The sequence below is a fragment of the Phyllobates terribilis genome, unplaced genomic scaffold (assembly GCF_046119375.1).
Source record: "Phyllobates terribilis strain yellow unplaced genomic scaffold, ASM4611937v1 Scaffold_1__5_contigs__length_1240528914, whole genome shotgun sequence".
Classification (NCBI taxonomy): Eukaryota; Metazoa; Chordata; class Amphibia; order Anura; family Dendrobatidae; genus Phyllobates; species Phyllobates terribilis.
Window position 1 is genome coordinate 912,533,798 of NW_027362761.1, and position 18,980 is coordinate 912,552,777.

Sequence of the window (18,980 nt, forward strand, 5' to 3'; positions counted from 1 at the left end):
TGAGCGAGGGAGAAAGGTGGGCCCTCAGAATCAAATCCTCTGGTGGGCCCGATGTTCTTCAGTCTGACACTGCTTCTCGGTGACAGTTGTATTTCACCTCAGCCATATTCTTTAGGTTGGTAAAAGGACTGGCATAGAGGGAAACTGTATTTACTCCGGTTGTTATTTCTACCAGGAGGTCCTCTAATGCAGCTTGTTCCATAAGCAATGTCAGCCCTTCCAACATCATCTCACACTTCTCGGTGGTGCTTAGTCACCCACAAAGAACTTTCTTAACACCTTGAAATTTCATGACTACAGAGTAGAGAAATGGCTTGATCTGCAATGCGTTTTGAGAAATAACGTGCATTAGCTAAGCAACGGTTTAGGCTACTGAAGGTCATCATTTTTCAAAACTCACACACCTTTCCCACAGACTGAAAGAGAGGTACCAATACTTCCAACACAGCCAAGACTTTCCTGTCCTCACCACGAGGACGACTGTCCATGTTCTCTTCCTAATCCTCATGATCACCCAATCCTCATTGAGATGAGATGAGGCTGGGCTGTGTAGCATCACCCTATATAGTTCCTTGCTTCGCTTTCAATGCCTCCTCTTTAATTGTGAGCACCGAGCTTTTCAGTAGACAGAGAAAGGGGATGGTGATGTTAATTATGGCGTCATCGTCGCTCACCATCTTGGTGGAATCCTCAAAGTTTTGGAGAACGGCACAGATATCAGATATCCACCCCCACTCATGAGCTCTTATGTGCGGAGACTGACCTGATTTCTAATGGGCGTGTTGAAGCTGGTACTCAACAGCTGCCCTCTGCTGCTCACAAATCCTTCCCAACATCTGCAACATTGATTTCCAACTTGCAGTCACATCGCACAACAGTCAGTGAACTGGAAGCTGCAAACGCTTCTGAAGCACTGCCAGGGTGGTGGAAGCTGTAGCTGTAGAAGTAGTATAATGGAGACCAAAACCTCTTCCACTACAGCCAGCCCAGCAGATGGAGACCCAATCAGGATTCTCCACATTTCCAAAAATTAGTGGCAAACACCAGCGAAGTGGCATCAATTTCGCTACAGTAGAAATAGTATAATTAGGACCGACACTTCTTCCACTGCAGCCAACCCAGGAGATGGAGACCTAACCAGGAGTCTTCACATTTCCCTAAATTAGGGCCTAACACCACGAAGTGGCATTAATTTCCCTAAAGCAGTAATATAAAGGAGACCAACACCTCTTCCACTACAGCCAACCCAGCAGATGGAGACCCAATCAGGATTCTCCACATTTACAAACATTAGTGGCAGACACCACCGAAGTGGCATCAATTTAACTAGAAAAGACGTAGTATAATGGAGACCGATTCCTCTTCCACTACAGCCAACCCAGCAGATGGAGACCAAATCAGGATTGTCCACTTTTCCAAAAATTAGTGGCAGACACCAGTGAAGTGGTATCAATTTCACTACAGTAGAAATAGTATAATGGAGACAAAATCCTCTTCCACTACATCCAACCCAGCAGATGGAGAACCAATCAGGACTGTTCACATTTAAAAAAATTAGGGCCTAACACAACCAAAGTGGCATCAATTTCACTAGAGTATAAGTACTATAATGGAGAACAAATACTCTTCCACTACAGCCTACCCAGAAGATGGAGACCCAATCAGGATTGTCCCCTTTTCCAAAAATTAGTGGCAGGCAGACACCAGCGAAGTGGCATCAATTTCACTACAGTAGAAATACTATAATTAGGACCGTCACCTCTTCCACTACAGCCAATCCAGGAGATGGAGACCTAACAAGGAGTGTTCACATTTCCCTAAATTAGGGCCTAACACCACCGAAGTGGCATCACTTTCACTAGAGTAGAAGTATTATAATGGAGACAAACACCTCTTCCACTGCAGCCAACCCAGCAGATGGAGACCCAGTCAGGATTTTCCACATTTACAAACATTAGTGGCAGACACCACCGAAGTGACATCAATTTAAATAGAAAAGAAGTAGTATAATGGAGACCGACACCTCTTCCACTACAGCTAAACCAGCAGATGGAGACTAGTGTTGACCGAGCATGCTCGACACTGCTCGGTACTCGCCCGAGCATCTCACTACTCGGGATGTTCGGCGAGCACCGAGCATTTTCGGGTTACTCGGGCGGGAGCTCGGGTCTCCGCCCTGCACGTTTGGCGCTCTTTACAGAGCCAATGAACATGCAGGGATTGCCAGCCAGCCACTGTAATGCCGCAGCCATATTGGTTTTGGGCATTGCAGTGATTGGCTGGCCGCACAGTGTCACCTCGAGTATTTAAAACCGGGCGCCACCATCTTGGACACAGTCGCTCCAGATCAGAAAGTGTAGGGAGAGTGCTGCTGAGCTAGGGAGAGATTTATACTGTGAAATAGGTAGTGTAGGGTCTCTAAAGCCTGCAAAATCAAACAAACAGTCCTTCTGAGGACTAATATCCATCCCAGATATCAGGCAGGCAGGCAGGCTGTATAGGAGATGCAGTGGTTATACCAAGAAACACTGCATTACAGTCCTGTGTGCTACCGCTGCTCAAATTGCTAGACTTAGCCGCAGGTCTCAGGGGCCAGGAAAAATCAGTTTTTTTTCATCTAAATCCTCTTTTTTTTTTTCCTCAGTCAGACTGTACAAATACCCGTGTTATTTACCTTTTGGTATTCCCCCCCCCCCCCAAGAAAAAAAAATTGAGTATGTCTGCGAGTGTTCAGACACAAATATATCTGTTTAAAAGAGTCTGGTTTCGGCCAGATAACTAGAACTGTGGTTTTGCAGTTCCACGGTTCAAATCTCTGTATTATCCACTTTTTTGCCTTTTTTCCATAAAAAAAACAGTTTGAGTGTCTTGCTTACTGTTCAGACACAAATATATCTATTTAAAAAAGTCTGGTAAACGCCAGGAAATTAGAACTGTGGTTTTCCTCTTCCACAGTTCAAATCTGGGTGTTATCCACCTTTTTGCCTTTTTTACATAAAAAAAACAGTTTGAGTGTCTCGCTGACTGTTCAGACACAAATATATCTGTTTAAAAGATTCTGGTGTAGGCCAGAGAACTATAACTGTGGTTTTCCTCTTCCACGGTTCAAATCTGGGTGTAATCCACCGTTTTGCATAAAAAAAACAGTTTGAGTGTCTCGCTGACTGTTCAGACTCAAATATATCTGTTTAAAAGATTCTGGAGTAGGCCAGAGAAATAGAACTGTGGTTTTCCTCTTCCACGGTTCACATCTGGGAGTAATCCACCTTTTTGCCTTTTTTAAATAAAAAAAACAGCTTGAGTGTCTCGCTGACTGTTCAGACACTAATATATCTGTTTGAAAGATTCTGGTGTAGGCCAGAGAACTAGAACTGTGGTTTTCCTCTTCCACGGTTCTAAGCTCCTTTTTATTACCCTTTTGCCATTGATAGTGCGAGTGTAAGCTATTTTACTTCATTTACAATGGGCAAGGCGCGTGGAAAGGGACGTGGAACTGGACGTTCTGGTGATGGTGCGTGCAAAGGACGGGGCCGTGGCCAATGTGAAAATGTGCCACAACCAACAGCCACATCTTCTCGCTCCCAGTTCTTGACCGAATTACTATGGAAGCACACAACATCACCACTATTGCAAACTGATCAGTGTGAACAGGTTATAAATTGGATAGAAGATAATACATCCAGTCACCTGGGCACCACCACCTCCGGTCTGTCTTCCACACGGTCAAGTGTTAGTAGCCGTGAGTCTCGACCGCATACTCCTCCTCACCCTGATGCTCCTTCCTCCCACCATGCCGAGTGTCGTCAGACAGCAACTGATCCCACAGTTGGACACTCTGAAGAGCTGTTCACTGGTCCATTTCCATATTTGTGCCCCTCGCCTGCTCCACTTGAAGTGGTGGAAGAGGAGATCCCATGTAGCGATGGCTAAATATTTGAAAAGCCACGGCCACAGGAAGGCGACGCTGGCAATTTGTAACAAGAGGTGGACAATGACGAGACACAATTGCCACGAAGTGAGGAGGAGGACCATGGTGCGGAAGTGGAAGAGGAGGAGGTGGTGGATGATCTAGTAACTGACAAAATGTGGCAGGAGGACACGCAGAGCAAGGCCAGCAGCACACAGGGGGAGGGATGCAGAGTACCCCAACAGGCAGGAAGAAGCAGTGTGGTGCCCGCAGACAGAAGGCGTAACACCAACACGAGGGACGTTGCCAGTACAACCGGTAGGTCTTCCAGAGTCTGGAATTATTTTAAAGACTCTGCTGATAACCCCAAAAAGGCCATTTGTACCACCTGCCAGGCCAGCATCAGCAGGGGTGACAAAACTACCAGCCTGACCACCACCAGCATGATCAGGCATATCTCAGCAATGCACCCGACTTTGTGGGGCGAACCCCAGGGTCCACGACCAGTGTCAGCGGGTGTTACCACTGCTTCTTCCGCTGTTGTGCGTGTAAGAGAACCCCCTGTTGTGCGTGCAAGGCAATCCCCTGTCCATACTGCATGCAAAGATGCCCCCTCCTCTCAGTCTTCACTTGTTATGGCAGTTTCTCAAGAAACAGCATCAACGTCCACGTCCCACCGCAGCGTTCAATTGTCCATATCCCAGACGTTTGAACGTAAGCGCAAATTCGCAGCCAACACCCCGCAGGCCACAGTCCTAAATTCGCACATTTCATGACTGCTTGTGTTGGAAATGCTGCCTTTTAGGCTGGTGGAGACGGAATCCTTCCGCAACCTTATGGCGATGGCCGTCCCTTGGTACTCGGTCCCCAGCCAACACTATTTTACCCGGTGTGCCATTCCCGCACTACACAAGCACGTGTCCCAAAACATCTGCCGTGCCCTCAACAACGCAGTTACTGGGAGAGTCCACCTGACAACGGACACGAGGACAAATGCTTGTGGCCAGGGACGGTACATCTCCCTGACGGCACACTGGGTAAACATAGTGGAAGCTGGGACCCAGTCGGACCTTGAAACGGAACACATCCTCCCCACACCGAGGATTGCGGGCCCTTTGTCAGTCAAAGTTGCCTCCACAGTGTAAAGATCCTGCGCATCCTCCTCCTCCTCCTCCTCCTCATGTTCAGCCTCCATCTCAGATATCACCACATCAGTTACAAGCTGGAAGCACTGCAGTACTGCCTCAGCCAAGCGGCAACAGGCTGTGCTGAAACTCATAAGCTTAGGTGATAAACCTCACACTGCTTGTGAGTTGTGGACAGCTGTGAAAGAGCAGGCAGATCTGTGGCTGAGACCGCTGAACCTACATCCAGGCATGGTCGTGTGTGACAATAGCCGTAACCTGGTGGCGGCTCTGAGGTGAGGCGAGATCACACACGTACCATGCCTGGCTCATGTGCTTAACCTCGTGGTTCAGCGGTATCTTAAATCATACCCTGAGTTCCCAGATCTGCTCGTCAAAGGACGTCACCTGTCAGCTCATTTTCGGAAGTCGGCTACAGCTTCCGCCGCCCTTGCTGTGTTGCAGCAGCGTTTGCAGTTTCCGGCACACTGACTGGTGTGTGATGTCCCCACACGTTGGAACTCTACCCTCCACATGTTGCAAAGGATTTGTGAGCAGAAGAGAGCAGTTGTGGAGTACCAGCTGCAACAAGGCCGTCGATATTCAGGTCAGACTCCACACATAAGACCTCAGGAGTGGACCTGGATGTCTGACATATGTACCATCCCGACAAACTTTGAGGAGTCCACCAAGATGGTGAGTGGTGATGACGCCATCATTAGTGTCAGCATCCCACTTGTCTGTCTTTTGCAAAGCTCTCTGCAGAGAATTAAAGAGGAGGCATTGCAGCCAGAGTATGATGATATGGATCAAGAAGCAAAAGCGGGCAATTACACACAGCCCAGCCTCATCTCATCCCAACGTTCATTGGGGGACAATAAAGGAGAGGAGGAGGAGGAGGAAGAACAGGAGCTGGTATCATGCGCTGTAGATGGTAGTACCTGTACAACTGTCAGACTGTCGGTTCAGCATGGGTGGCCTGAGGACAGGGGGGAGGAGGAAGAGGAGGAGGAGGAGAGCATGGTCAGTCATCATCTTGGTGAGGACACGGAAGTCTTGCTCGTTACCAGTCTGGCACGCATGGCTGACTTTATGTTACGCTGCCTTAACCGTGACCCTCGCGTTGTCAAAATGTTGGATGACAGTCATTCCTGGTGGGTGACACTTTTATACCCCCGCTACAAGGAGAACTTTCACTCTCTTATTCCTGAGGTGGAGAGGTCTACAAAAATGGGGCAGTACCAGAAGGCCCATGCTGCAGAACTGTTAAAAAAATTCCCATCTGAACACGCTAACAGCAGAGGTCACAGTTCGTTTCCCAACCAAGGCGTACAGGCGAGAGAGACGCAACTCCAATCCAGCAGAGGCAGTGGATCACTGTCAATGTTCTGGGACTGTTTTCTGAGACCCGCCCAGCTTACAGGCACTGAGGCGCGAGGTACTCTCACAAGGAGTGGAAAGTTTCAAAAGATGGCGAGGGAGTACCTTGCCGACCGTACCAGCGTGCTCCGTGATTCCTCTGTGCCTTTTAATTATTGGGTATCCAAGCTGGACAATTGGAATGAACTCGCTCTGTACACCTTGGAGGTCCTGGCCTGCCCTGCCACTAGCGTGTTATCGGAGCGTGATTTTAGTGCTGCTGGGGGAATTATAAATGATAAGCCCACTCGCCTGTCAACTGACAATGCTGACAAGCTGACCCTTATCAAAATGAAAAAGGGCTGGATTGAGCCAGACTTCTCATCACCACCGAATGACAGCAGAGTAACATAAAGTCAAATCCACTGTGTTATTTCGGGAGGTGTATTCCCATGCACAGCTTCACACACACATATGGGTATACGCTTCCTCATTTCAGCTGTATTTTGCTTTTCTCCTTATCTTCAGCCTTAACCACCACTATACCACCAGGGTGAGCGTGGTCCGTGTTGCCAGCATTGCAAGTTCCTCTGTCCTAATTTTTGGCAGCTTTTGCTTGGAAGGCACAGGCAAAGACTATGGGAGACCCACTCTCCAATAATGGGAATAATGTTTTTAATATGCTGTACTGCATGGCTCTTGTAAGGGGAATTGCAAGTTCCTCCATCCTAATTTTTCGCAGCTTTTGCATGGAAGGCATAAGCAAAGACTATGGGAGACCCCCTCCCCAATAATGGGAAAAATGTTTTTAATATGCTGTACTGCATGGCTCTTGTAAGGGGCATTGCAAGTTTCTCCGTCCTCATTTTTGGCAGCTTTTGCTTGGAAGGCATAGGCAAAGACTATGGGAGACCCACTCCCCAATAATGGGAATATTGTTTTTAATATGCTGTACTGCATGGCTCTTGTAAGGGGCATTGAAAATTCCTCCGTCCTAATTTTTGGCAGCTTTTGCTTGAAAGGCATAAACAAAGACTATGGGAGACCCACTCCCCAATAATGGGAATAATGTTTTTAATATGCTGTACTGCATGGGTCTTGCAAGGGGCATTGCAAGTTCCTCCGTCCTAATTTTTGGCAGCTTTTGCTTGGAAAGCGTAGGCAAAGACTTTGGGAGACCCACTCCCCAATAGTGGGAATCATGTTTTTAATATGCTGTACTGCATGACTCTTGTAAGGGGCATTGCAAGATTTTCTGTCCTAATTATTGGCAGCTTTTGCATGGAAGCCATAGGCAAATACTTTGGGAGACCCCTCCCCAATAATGGGAATAATGTTTTTAATATGCTGTACTGCATGGCTCTTGTAAGGGGCATTGCAAGTTCCTCCGTCCTAATTTTTGGCAGCTTTTTCTTAGAAGGCATAGGCAAAGACTATGGGAGACTCCCTCCCCAATAATGGGAATAATGTTTTTAATATGCTGCACCGCATGGCTCTTGTAAGGAGCATTGGAACTTCCTCCGTCCCAATTTTTGGCAGATTTTGCTTGGAAGGCATACGCAAAGACTATGGGAGACCCACTCCCCAATAATGGGAATATTATTTTTAATATGCTGTACTGCATGGCACTTGTAAGGGGCATTGCAAGTTCCTCCGTCCTAATTTTTGGCAGCTTTTGCTTGGAAGGCATAGGCAAAGACTATGGGCGACCCACACCCCAAAAATGTGAATAATGCTTTTAATATGCTGTACTGCATGGCTCTTGTAAGGGGCATTGCAAGTTCCTCCGTCTTAATTTTTGGCAGCTTTTGCTTGGAAGGCATAGGCAAAGACTATGGAAGACCCACTCCCAATAATGGGAATAATGTTTTTAATATGCTGTACTGCATGGCTCTTGTAAGGGGCATTGCAAGTTCCTCTGTACTAATTTTTGGCAGCTTTTGCTTTGAAGGCAAAGGCAAAGACTATGGGAGACCCAATTCCCAATAATGGGAATAATAATTTTAATATGCTGTACTGCATGGCTCTTGTAAGGGTCATTGCAAGTTCTTAAGTCCTAATTTTTGGCAGCTTTTTCTTGGAAGGCATAGGCAAAGACTATGGGAGACCCACTCCCCAATAATGGGAATATTGTTTTTAATATGCTGTACTGCATGGCTCTTGTAAGGAGCATTGCAAATTCTTCCGTCCTAATTTTTGGCAGCTTTTCCTTGGAAGGCATAGGCAAAGACTATGGGAGACCCACTCCCCAATAATGGGAATAATGTTTTTAATATGCTGTACTGCATGACTCTTGTAAGGGGCATTGCAAGTTCCTCCGGCCTAATTTTTGGCAGATTTTGATTTGAAGGCATAGGCAAAGACTATGGGAGACCCAATCCCCAATAATTGGAATAATGTTTTTAATGTGCTGTACTGCATGGCTCTTGTAAGGGGCATTGCAAGTTCCTCCGTCCTAATTTTTGGCAGCTTTTGCTTGGAAGGCATAGGCAAAGACTATGGAGACCCACACCCCAAAAATGTGAATAATGCTTTTAATATGCTGTACTGCATGGCTCTTGTAAGGGGCATTGCAAGATCCTCCGTCCTAATCTTTGGCAGCTTTAGCTTGGAAGGCATAGGCAAAGACTTTGGGAGACCCCCTCCCCAATAATGGGAATAATGTTTTTAATATGATGTACTGCATGGCTCTTGTAAGGGGCATTGCAAGTTCCTCCGTTCTAATTTTTGGCAGCTTTTGCTTGGAAGGCATAGGCAAAGACTATGGGAGACTCCCTCCCCAATAATGGGATTAATGTTTTTAATATGCTGTACCGCATGGCTCTTGTAAGGGGCATTGCAAGTTCCTCCTTCCCAATTTTTGGCAGATTTTGCTTGGAAGGCATACGCAAAGACTATGGGAGACCCACTCCAAAATAATGGGAATATTGTTTTTAATATGCTGTACCGCATGGCTCTTGTAAGGGGCATTGCTAGTTCCTCCGTCCTAATTTTTGGCAGCTTTTGCTTTGAAGGCATACGCAAAGACTTTGGGAGACCCACTTCCCAATAATGGAAATAATGATTTTAATATGCTGTACTGCATGGCTCTTCTAAGGATCATTGCAAGTTCCTCCGTCCTAATTTTTGGCAGCATTTCTTTGAAAGGCAGAGGCTAAGACTATGGGAGACCCACTCCCCAATATCGGGAATAATGTTTTTAATATGCTGCACTGCATGGCTCTTGTAAGGGGCATTGCAAGTTCTTACGTCCTAATTTTTGGCAGCTTTTTCTTGGAAGGCATAGGCAAAGACTATGGGAGACCCACTCCCCAATAATGGGTATAATGTTTTTAATATACTGTACTGCATGGCTCTTGTAAGTGGCATTGCAAGTTCCTACGTCCTAATTTTTGGCAGCTTTTGCTTGGAAGGCATAGACAAAGACTATAGGAGACCCACTCCGCAATAATGGGAATATTGTTTTTAATATGCTGTACTGCATGGCTCTTTTAAGGAGCATTGCAAATTCTTCCGTCCTAATTTTTGGCAACTTTTCTTTGGAAGTCATAGGCAAAGACTATGGGAGTACTACTCCCCAATAATGGGAAGAATGTTTTTAATATGCTGTACTGCATGACTCTTGTAAGGGGCATTGCAAGTTCCTCCGTCCTAATTTTTGGCAGATTTTGCATGGAAGGCATAGGCAAAGACTATGGGAGACCCACTCCCCAATAATGGGAATAATGTTTTTATTATGCTGTACTGCATGGCTCTTGTAAGGGGCATTGCAAGTTCCTCCGTCCTAATTTTTGGCAGCTTTTGCTTGGAAGGCATAGGCAAAGACTATGGGAGACCCACTCCCCAATAATGGGAATAATGTTTTTAATATGCTGTACTGCATGGCTCTTGTAAGGGGCATTGCAAGTTCCTCCGTCCTAATTTTTGGCAGCTTTTGTTTGGAAGGCATAGGCAAAGACTATGGGAGACCCACTCCCCAATTATAGGAATATTGTATTTAATATGCTGAACTGCAAGGCTCTTGTAAGGGGCATTGCAAGTTCCTCCTTCCTAATTTTTGGCAGCTTTTGCTTGGAAGGCATAGGCAAAGACTATGGGAGACCCACTCCCCAATAATGGGAATAATGTTTTTAGTATGCTGTACTGCATGGCTCTTGTAAGAGGCATTGCAAGTTCCTCCATCCTAATTTTTGGCAGCTTTTGCTTGGAAGGCATAGGCAAAGACTATGGGAGACCCACTCCCTAATAATGGGAATAATGTTTTTAATATGCTGTACTGCATGGCTCTTGTAAGGGGCATTGCAAGTTCCTCCGTACTAATTTTTGGCAGCTTTTGTTTGGAAGGCATAGGCAAAGACTATGGGAGACCCACTCCTCAATAATGGGAATAATGTTTTTAATATGCTGTACTGCATTACTCTTGTAAGGGGCATTGCAAGTTCCTCCATCCTAATTTTTGGCAGCTTTTGCTTGGAAGGCATAGGCAAAGACTATGGGACACCCACTCCCCAATAATGGGAATAATGTTTTTAATATGCTGTACTGCATGGCTCTTGTAAGGGGCATTGCAAGTTCCTCCCTCCTAATTTTTGGCAGCTTTTGTTTGGAAGGCATAGGCAAAGACTATGGGAGACCCACTCCAAAAATTATAGGAATATTGTTTTTAATATGCTGTACTGCATGGCTCTTGTAAGGGGCATTGCTAGTTCCTCCGTCCTAATTTTTGGCAGCTTTTGCTTGGAAGGCATAGGCAACGATTATGGGAGACCCACTCCCCAATAATGGGAATAATGTTTTTAATATGCTGTACTTCATGGCTCTTGTAAGGGGCATTGCAAGTTCCTCCGTCCCAATTTTTGGCAGATTTTGCTTGGAAGGCATAGGCAAAGACTATGGGAGACCCACTTCCCAATAATGGGAATATTGTTTTTAATATGCTGTACTGCATGGCTCTTGTAAGGAGCATTGCAAGTTCTTTCGTCCTAATTTTGGGTTGCTTTTCCTTGGAAGGCATACGCAAAGACTATAGGAGACCCACTTCCCAATAATGGGAATAATGTTTTTAATATGCTGTACTGCATGGCTCTTGTAAGGGGCATTGCAAGTTCCTCCGTCCTAATTTTTGGCAGATTTTGATTTGAAGGCATAGGCAAAGACTATGGGAGACCCACTCCCCAATAATTGGAATAATGTTTTTAATGTGCTGTACTGCATGGCTCTTGTAAGGGGCATTGCAAGTTCCTCCGTCCTAATTTTTGGCAGCTTTTGCTTGGAAGGCATAGGCAAAGACTATAGGAGACCCACTCCCCTATAATGGGAATAATGCTTTTATTATGCTGTACTGCATGGCTCTTGTAAGGGGCATTGCAAGTTCCTCCATCCTAATTTTTGGCAGCTTTTGCTAGAAAGGCATAGGCAAAGACTATGGGAGACCCACTCCCCAATAATGGGAATAATATTTTTAATATGCTGTACTGCATGGCTCTTGTAAGGGGCATTGCAAGTTCCTCCGTCCTAATTTTTGGCAGCTTTTGCTTGAAAGGCATAGGCAACGACTATGGGAGACGCACTCCCCAATATTGGGAATAATGTTTTTAATATGCTGTACTGCATGGCTCTTGTAAGGGGCATTGCAAGTTCCTCTGTCCTAATTTTTGGCAGCTTTTGTTTGCAAGGCATAGGCAAAGACTATGGGAGACCCACTCCCCAATTATAGGAATATTGCTTTTAATATGCTGTACTGCATCGCTCTTGTAAGGGGCATTGCAAGTTCCTCCGTCCTAATTTTCTGCAGCTTTTGCTTGGAAGGCATAGTCAAAGACTATGGGAGACCCAGTCCCCAATAATGGGAATAATGTTTTTAATATGCTGTACTGCATGGCTCTTGTAAGGGGCATTGCAAGTTCCTCCATCCTAATTTTTGGCAGCTTTTGCTTGGAAGGCATAGGCAAAGACTATAGGAGACCCACTCCCCTATAATGGGAATAATGCTTTTATTATGCTGTACTGCATGGCTCTTGTAAGGGGCATTGCAAGTTCCTCCATCCTAATTTTTGGCAGCTTTTGCTTGGAAGGCATAGGCAAAGACTATGGGAGACCCACTCCCCAATAATGGGAATAATGTTTTTAATATGCTGTACTGCATGGCTCTTGTAAGGGGCATTGCAAGTTCCTCCGTCCTAATTTTTGGCAGCTTTTGCTTGAAAGGCATAGGCAAAGACTATGGGAGACCCACTCCCCAATATTGGGAATAATGTTTTTAATATGCTGTACTGCATGACTCTTGTAAGGGGCATTGCAAGTTCCTCCGTCCTAATTTTTGGCAGCTTTTGTTTGCAAGGCATAGGCAAAGACTATGGGAGACCCACTCCCCAATTATAAGAATATTGCTTTTAATATGCTGTACTGCATGGCTCTTGTAGGGGGCATTGCAAGTTCCTCCGTCCTAATTTTCTGCAGCTTTTGCTTGGAAGGCATAGGCAAAGACTATGGGAGACACAGTCCCCAATAATGGGAATAATGTTTTTAATATGCTGTACTGCATGGCTCTTGTAAGGGGCATTGCAAGTTCCTCCGTCCTAATTTTTGGCAGCTTTTGCTTGGAAGGCATAGGCAAAGACTATGGGAGACCCACTCCCCAATAATGGGAATATTGTTTTTAATATGCTGTACTGCATGGCTCTTGTAAGGGGCATTGCAAGTTATTACGTCCTAATTTTTGGCAGCTTTTGCTTGGAAGGCATAGGCAAAGACTATGGGAGACCCCCTCCCCAATAATGGGAATAAAGTTTTTAATATGCTGTACTGCATGGCTCTTGTAAGGGGCATTGCAAGTTCCTCCGTCCTAATTTTTGGCAGATTTTGCTTGAAAGGCATAGGCAAACACTATGGGAGACCAACTCCCCAATAATGGGAATATTGTTTTTAATATGCAGTACTGCATGGCTCTTGTAAGGAGCATTGCAAATTCTTCCGTTCTAATTTTTGGCAGCTTTTCCTTGGAAGGCATAGGCAAAGACTATGGGAGACCCACTCCCCAATAATGGGAATAATGTTTTTGATATGCTGTACTGCATGGCTCTTGTAAGGGGCATTGCAAGTTCCTCCATCCTAATATTTGGCAGCTTTTGCTTGGAAGGCATAGGCAAAGACTATGGGAGACCCACTCCCCAATAATGGGAATAATGTTTTTAATATGCTGTACTGCATGGCTCTTGTAAGGGGCATTGCAAGTTCCTCCGTCCTAATTTTTGGCAGATTTTGCTTGGAAGGCATAGGCAAAGACTATGGGAGACCCACTCCCCAATAATGGGAATATTGTTTTTAATATGCTGTACTGCATGGCTCTTGTAAGGGGCATTGCAAGTTCCTCTGTACTAATTTTTGGCAGCTTTTGCTTTGAAGGCAAAGGCAAAGACTATGGGAGACCCAATTCCCAATAATGGGAATAATAATTTTAATATGCTGTACTGCATGGCTCTTGTAAGGGTCATTGCAAGTTCTTAAGTCCTAATTTTTGGCAGCTTTTTCTTGGAAGGCATAGGCAAAGACTATGGGAGACCCACTCCCCAATAATGGGAATATTGTTTTTAATATGCTGTACTGCATGGCTCTTGTAAGGAGCATTGCAAATTCTTCCGTCCTAATTTTTGGCAGCTTTTCCTTGGAAGGCATAGGCAAAGACTATGGGAGACCCACTCCCCAATAATGGGAATAATGTTTTTAATATGCTGTACTGCATGACTCTTGTAAGGGTCATTGCAAGTTCCTCCAGCCTAATTTTTGGCAGATTTTGATTTGAAGGCATAGGCAAAGACTATGGGAGACCCAATCCCCAATAATTGGAATAATGTTTTTAATGTGCTGTACTGCATGGCTCTTGTAAGGGGCATTGCAAGTTCCTCCGTCCTAATTTTTGGCAGCTTTTGCTTGGAAGGCATAGGCAAAGACTATGGAGACCCACACCCCAAAAATGTGAATAATGCTTTTAATATGCTGTACTGCATGACTCTTGTAAGGGGCATTGCAAGATCCTCCGTCCTAATTTTTGGCAGCTTTAGCTTGGAAGGCATAGGCAAAGACTTTGGGAGACCCCCTCCCCAATAATGGGAATAATGTTTTTAATATGATGTACTGCATGGCTCTTGTAAGGGGCATTGCAAGTTCCTCCGTTCTAATTTTTGGCAGCTTTTGCTTGGAAGGCATAGGCAAAGACTATGGGAGACTCCCTCCCCAATAATGGGATTAATGTTTTTAATATGCTGTACCGCATGGCTCTTGTAAGGGGCATTGCAAGTTCCTCCTTCCCAATTTTTGGCAGATTTTGCTTGGAAGGCATACGCAAAGACTATGGGAGACCCACTCCCCAATAATGGGAATATTGTTTTTAATATGCTGTACCGCATGGCTCTTGTAAGGGGCATTGCTAGTTCCTCCGTCCTAATTTTTGGCAGCTTTTGCTTTGAAGGCATACGCAAAGACTTTGGGAGACCCACTTCCCAATAATGGAAATAATGATTTTAATATGCTGTACTGCATGGCTCTTCTAAGGATCATTGCAAGTTCCTCCGTCCTAATTTTTGGCAGCATTTCCTTGAAAGGCAGAGGCTAAGACTATGGGAGACCCACTCCCCAATATCGGGAATAATGTTTTTAATATGCTGCACTGCATGGCTCTTGTAAGGGTCATTGCAAGTTCCTCCGTCCTAATTTTTGGCAGATTTTGCTTGGAAGGCATAGGCCAAGACTATGGGAGACCCACTCCCCAATAATGGAAATATTGTTTTTAATATGCTGTACTGCATGGCTCTTGTAAGGAGCATTGCAAGTTCTTCCGTCCTAATTTTTGGCAGCTTTTCCTTGGAAGGCATAGGCAAAGACTATGGGAGACCCACTCCCTAATAATGGGAATAATGTTTTTAATGTGCTGCACTGCATGGCTCTTGTACGGGGCATTGCAAGTTCCTTCATCCTAATTTTTGGCAGATTTTGATTTGAAGGCATAGGCAAAGACTATGGGAGAACCACTCCATAATAATTGGAATAATGTTTTTAATGTGCTGTACTGCATGGCTCTTGTAAGGGGCATTGCAAGTTCCTCCGTCCTAATTTTTGGCAGCTTTTGCTTGGAAGGCATAGGCAAAGACTATGGGAGACCCACTCCCTAATAATGGGAATAATGTTTTTAATATGCTGTACTGCATGGCTCTTGTAAGGGGCATTGCAAGTTCCTCCGTCCTAATTTTTGGCAGCTTTTGCTTGGAAGGCATAGGCAAAGACTATGGGAGACCCACTCCCCAATAATAGGAATAATGTTTTTAATATGCTGTACTGCATGGCTCTTGTAAGGGGCATTGCAAGTTCCTCCTTCCTAATTTTTGGCAGCTTTTGCTTGGAAGGCATAGGCAAAGACTATGGGAGACCCACTCCCAATTATAGGAATATTGTTTTTAATATGCTGTACTGCATGACTCTTGTAAGGGGCATTGAAAGTTCCTCCGTCCTAATTTTTGGCAGCTTTTGCTTGGAAGGCATAGGCAAAGACTATGGGAGACCACCTCCCCAATAATGGGAATAATGTTTTTAATATGCTGCACTGCATGGCTCTTGTAAGGGGCATTGCAAGTTCCTCCGTCCTAATTTTTGGCAGATTTTGATTTAAAGGCATAGGCAAAGACTATGGGAGACCCACTCCCCAATAATTGGAATAATGTTTTTAATGTGCTGTACTGCATGGCTCTTGTAAGGGGCATTGCAAGTTCCTCCATCCTAATTTTTGGCAGCTTTTGCTTGGAAGGCAAAGGCAAAGACTATGGGAGACCCAATCTACAATATTGGGAATAATGTTTTTATTATGCTGTATGGCATGGCTCTTGTAAGGGGCATTGCAAGTTCCTCCGTCCTATTTTTTGGCAGATTTTGCTTGGAAGGCATAGGCAAAGACTATTTGAGACCCACTCCCCAATAATGGGAATAATGTTTTTAATATGCTGTACTGCATGGCTCTTGTAAGGGGCATTGCAAGTTCCTCCGTCCTCATTTTTGGCAACTTTTGCTTGGAAGGCATAGGCAAAGACTATGGGAGACCCACTCCCCTATAACGGGAATAATGTTTTTAATATGCTGTACTGCATGGCTCTTGTATGAGCATTGCAAGTTCCTCCGTCCTAATTTTTAGCAGCTTTTGTTTGGAAGGCATAGGCAAAGACTATGGGAGACCCACTCCGCAATAATGGGAACATTGTTTTTAATATGCTGTACTGCATGGCTCTTGTAAGGGGCATTGCAAATTCCTCCGTCCTAATTTTTTGCAACATTTGCTTGGAAGGCAGAGGCAAAGACTATGGGAGACCCACTCCCCAATAACGGGAATAATGTTTTTAATATGCTGCACTGCATGGCTCTTGTAAGGGGCATTGCAAGTTCTTACGTCCTAATTTTTGGCAGCTTTTTCTTGGAAGGCATAGGCAAAGACTATGGGAGACTCACTCCCCAATAATGGGAATAATGTTTTTGATTTCCTGTACTGCATGTCTCTTGTAAGGGGCATTACAAGTTCCTCCGTCCTAATTTTTGGCACATTTTGATTTGAAGGCATAGGCAAAGACTATGGGAGACCCACTCCCCAATAATTGGAATAATGTTTTTAATGTGCTGTACTGCATGGCTCTTGTAAGGGGCATTGCAAGTTCCTCCATCCTAATTTTTGGCAGCTTTTGCTTGGAAGGCATAGGCAAAGACAATGGGAGACCCACTCCCCAATATTGGGAATAAAGTTTTTAATATGCTGTACTGCATGGCTCTTGTAAGGGGCATTGCAAGTTCCTCCGTCCTAATTTTTGGCAGCTTTTGTTTGGAAGGCATAGGCAAAGACAATGGGAGACTCACTCCCCAATTATAGGAATATTGCTTTTAATATGCTGTACTGCATGGCTCTTGTAAGGGGCATTGCAAGTTCCTCCGTCCTAATTTTTGGCAGCTTTTGCTTGGAAGGCATAGGCAAAGACTATGGGAGACCCAGTCCCCAATAATGGGAATAATGTTTTTAATATGCTGTACTGCATGGCTCTTGTAAGGGGCATTGCAAGTTCCTCCGTCCTAATTTTTGGCAGCTTTTGCTTGAAAGGCATAGGCAACGACTATGGGAGACGCACTCCCCAATATTGGGAATAATGTTTTTAATATGCTGTACTGCATTGCTCTTGTAAGGGGCATTGCAAGTTCCTCCGTCCTAATTTTTGGCAGCTTTTGTTTGCAAGGCATAGGCAAAGACTATGGGAGACCCACTCCCCAATTATAGGAATATTGCTTTTAATATGCTGTACTGCATCGCTCTTGTAAGGGGCATTGCAAGTTCCTCCGTCCTAATTTTCTGCAGCTTTTGCTTGGAAGGCATAGGCAAAGACTATGGGAGACCCAGTCCCCAATAATGGGAATAATGTTTTTAATATGCTGTACTGCATGGCTCTTGTAAGGGGCATTGCAAGTTCCTCCATCCTAATTTTTGGCAGCTTTTGCTTGGAAGGCATAGGCAAAGACTATAGGAGACCCACTCCCCTATAATGGGAATAATGCTTTTATTATGCTGTACTGCATGGCTCTTGTAAGGGGCATTGCAAGTTCCTCCATCCTAATTTTTGGCAGCTTTTGCTTGGAAGGCATAGGCAAAGACTATGGGAGACCCACTCCCCAATAATGGGAATAATGTTTTTAATATGCTGTACTGCATGGCTCTTGTAAGGGGCATTGCAAGTTCCTCCGTCCTAATTTTTGGCAGCTTTTGTTTGAAAGGCATAGGCAAAGACTATGGGAGACCCACTCCCCAATATTGGGAATAATGTTTTTAATATGCTGTACTGCATGACTCTTGTAAGGGGCATTGCAAGTTCCTCCGTCCTAATTTTTGGCAGCTTTTGTTTGCAAGGCATAGGCAAAGACTATGGGAGACCCACTCCCCAATTATAAGAATATTGCTTTTAATATGCTGTACTGCATGGCTCTTGTAGGGGGCATTGCAAGTTCCTCCGTCCTAATTTTCTGCAGCTTTTGCTTGGAAAGCATAGGCAAAGACTATGGGAGACACAGTCCCCAATAATGGGAATAATGTTTTTAATATGCTGTACTGCATGGCTCTTGTAAGGGGCATTGCAAGTTCCTCCGTCCTAATTTTTGGCAGCTTTTGCTTGGAAGGCATAGGCAAAGACTATGGGAGACCCACTCCCCAATAATGGGAATATTGTTTTTAATATGCTGTACTGCATGGCTCTTGTAAGGGGCATTGCAAGTTATTACGTCCTAATTTTTGGCAGCTTTTGCTTGGAAGGCATAGGCAAAGACTATGGGAGACCCCCTCCCCAATAATGGGAATAAAGTTTTTAATATGCTGTACTGCATGGCTCTTGTAAGGGGCATTGCAAGTTCCTCCGTCCTAATTTTTGGCAGATTTTTCTTGAAAGGCATAGGCAAACACTATAGGAGAGCAACTCCCCAATAATGGGAATATTGTTTTTAATATGCAGTACTGCATGGCTCTTGTAAGGAGCATTGCAAATTCTTTCGTCCTAATTTTTGGCAGCTTTTCCTTGGAAGGC